Source organism: Coturnix japonica, chromosome 27 (assembly GCF_001577835.2).
Source record: "Coturnix japonica isolate 7356 chromosome 27, Coturnix japonica 2.1, whole genome shotgun sequence".
Taxonomy (NCBI): domain Eukaryota; kingdom Metazoa; phylum Chordata; class Aves; order Galliformes; family Phasianidae; genus Coturnix; species Coturnix japonica.
In genome coordinates, this window is record NC_029542.1 from 1,730,682 (window position 1) to 1,734,026 (window position 3,345).

Consider the following 3,345-nt stretch of genomic DNA (forward strand, 5'->3'; position numbering starts at 1 on the left):
AAATCAAATGAGATGTTCAGTCAGATCCCAGATCTTTGTGAGTTTCCCAGCTTCTTCCAGTTTGCTTGCTTTAATTTGCAGATGCTCTTTCAGGGTCCTGGTTAACGTGGTGTACTGAGAGAGGGAAAAGAAAGCATGGGAGGAAGTGCTGAAAGGGTCAATCTCCTGCTGCATGGAGCAGTGAGAACAGCATGTGTGCTGCTTGGGTTCCTTCTCCCAGTAGGATGCTGGTTTATCTCCCTGCATGACTGTATGGACAACTCCTGCAGACAGATGGGATGAGCAGGGTCTGAAGTGCCTGGAGGTCACTTGAGGCTTTATTGAGGTCTTCTGGACAACAACAAACAAACCCCTCTGCCATCACTGCTTTAAGGCAATAACTGATAAAGGATGGTGTTGGCTAAGCAACGAGCCATTGACCTCCCTTCCTGCAACATATTTAGCAGGTCTGTGGGTTAAGCTTTGACGTTCTTCCTTGCAGAGCAGCCATAAGGCTTGCAGGAACAAAACACGCTACCCAAAACAAGGCTACCCAAATCTGTGGCATAACTACACAACGTGCTGACTTGGGGGAGGAACACGTGGTGCCAGCAACCACTCTTTTTTTGGTCAGAGGGAATGTGAGAACATCTTCTTGCCCTCACGGCAGCTCAAAAAGAAGGAAAATGGGTCAGAAACCGGAGACAGAGCCTGCAATTGGATTTTAAAGCAGCTCTGTACTCTGACAGCCCTTCCTCCCCTGAGCACCGCGCTAAAAACTATCCTGTTTTGCTTGATTGACACAGGAAAAACACAGCCCCAGCTCACCAGAAGGGAAACAGAGGCATATTGCCAATCTTGGCTCTGTGTGCAACCAAGAAACCAGACTTCACTATTCTACCAGCTCAACCTGTATCTCCGTGGCAGTGGGGTCTGTTGTGTCCCATTTGGAAGCAAAGCTTTGTGGCCATCACTGCAACCAACGTCCCATGAGTGAATGGGGGACGTGTGTGCCATGTTCTCAAGGAGCAGCCCTGGTCTCATCCCTGTTGGATGTGCCGTGCAGGTTGGACACACAGAGCAACCCCAAGCAGGGTAAGAGGAGGCTGCAAGGTGACAAAGGAGCTCTGCAGTGATGTAATTCACACAAAAACAGCCCCAGAGATGCTTGGAAACAGAAGCATCAAACTGTGTGCAGTTACATAAAATAATAACATCCCAAAGGCAGATAAAGTCAGCCTAAATCGCTCCTCTTCCTCCTTCCCAGAGTGCCTATATTTCTCTTCATCTTCCCATCCCTAATATCCATCTCCCACGTTTGTCTCTGCGTCTCACCCAGGAGTTTGAGATTAACCATGACGAATAGACTGATTCCCTTGTCTCAGGGACTGCTTTATTTTTCCTTCGCTGCATCTGACAAGTTGCATTTTACTATAAATCCCCTCAATTAGGCCTCTAAAACAGCACCACAGTCATCTCCCTGAAATATGGGGAAGGAATTACCTTCACATCCCTGGCAACCAATTCCTTAACTAAAAATAGTTGATGTTCCTTTTGGCTTTCACCCTATGCTTTGGGCACCTGAGAACACAGTGAATATTGCACTTGTCTGGGCACTGGGCAAGATGAGATGGCCAAGGAATGGCCCAGGGCTGGAGGAGGCTGAAAGTGGTGTTTTCTCCTCAGCTGACTTGGGGTATAGTGTAGAAATGATTCTCCTGGCAGCAAAGTGTGCCCTGTGCCTCACAAAGCCCCAGAGAGACCCCAAAAGCAGAGTGTGGAGCTGTACCCCAGCCTCACAGTGCTGTCAGTGAAGGGCTGAGCTTCCCTTCCTGTGGATGCCCCAGCTCAAAACCTGCATTGCTCCCCCAGACTCGTGGCTCTGCCTCTCCCCCACCACATCAAGGGATCTTTCTCAAGCCCCTTCTAGAAAGCACTGAAGGGAAAAGTAACGCAGAGGTGGCCCTGGAGTTTGTCTTCTGTCACTGTCAGGGGTAAGAACATCAGGAGACCGAGGAGACAAAGAGTTTCCTCCGTTTATCAAAGCTTTACATATTTTCAAACATCTTTGGCAAAGCAGTGACACACTTGATTAAATCCAGCTAATACCAGAAGACGTATGTATGTGTTGTTTATTCCCGTTAATGACTGGGATGGAAGGATTCACCCTTTGGGGTCCAGGGTGCAGCTCTGGCTGGATGCTCACTGTGGTCTGGCGGGACCTAGTTTGCCTCCCCACTTTCTCCCATGATTCGGAGACAGAAAGTGGCTCAGAGAAGACAGATGGAGGTTTCGGCAGTGAATCCATCAGAGGACACTGCCCTCCTATTGATCTGTCTGCAATGAGCTGGGGGTGGAGGCTGTGGCTGGGAGACAGAGGGGAGCAGAGTTCTGCTGCCAGCAGATGCGCTGATGTCAGGAATGGTAAATGTCTCTAGTCCCCCCCAGGATGGACACCCCAATGGTGACATCTCCTGTTGTCCTCTTCCCAGCAGCACACCATTATTCCCTCAAGGAAAGAAGAAACCATAGCTTGCTGCCTGGCTTTCTGCTTCCAGGTCCCAAGGTATTACATCAACCACAGCTGCCCCAAGCCCCAGGTGGGTGCAGATGGGATGCCCAGAATCTGCCTCAGCTTCACTCAGGCAGAGACTGATCCAGCTCAGAGGTGGACCCAAGATATGGAGACTTATTGTACATCACTCCAGAAACTCAGGCTGGAAGCTGCCAGGGGATGGCACAAGACAGAGACTCCTTCATAACTGAGGCTTATGCTAAAGGGTGTTGTTAGACCCATGAACATTGTTCAGGCTCCCTCGCATTGCCACACTGCTTCCCCACTCCCCAAGATGTGTCCCATAAACCAGTGTACCTTTGCTGGCTGTTCAAGCCCCACAGCTCCTTCCCTATTGCCTCTGCACCTTCCACCACCCACCCTATGCAGAATACTGCCCTCAGGAGGCACTTTCCACCCGTGACTCAGTTTCTCCTGTTGCAATCAAATGTCCCCAGTACAAGGAGGGTCTGAAACCCATTCCCCACATCCCTATGGGAAATAGGCTGATTCACCAGCCAGTTTGCACAGGGACTGCAGGCTGTGGCAGTGACAGAAGGCGAAGCCTCCCTTTCCCCTACCAGTGTGCCAGAACAAAATCCTACGAATGCAGCAGCCCTTCTGCAATCTGCAGCCCGAATCCCTTTGCACGGAGCCACGGGTGCCCGCAGCTTCTGCAGGGGAGCCCGAAACAGCAGCAGCGAAGAAGGGGAGAAAAAGGGGTGACCGTGATCCTGGGGGGTGCCGTAGAGAGGTGGAGGAAGAAAAAGGGGAGGAGGAAGAGGAGGGGGAGGGAAGGGGGAGTGGGAGGC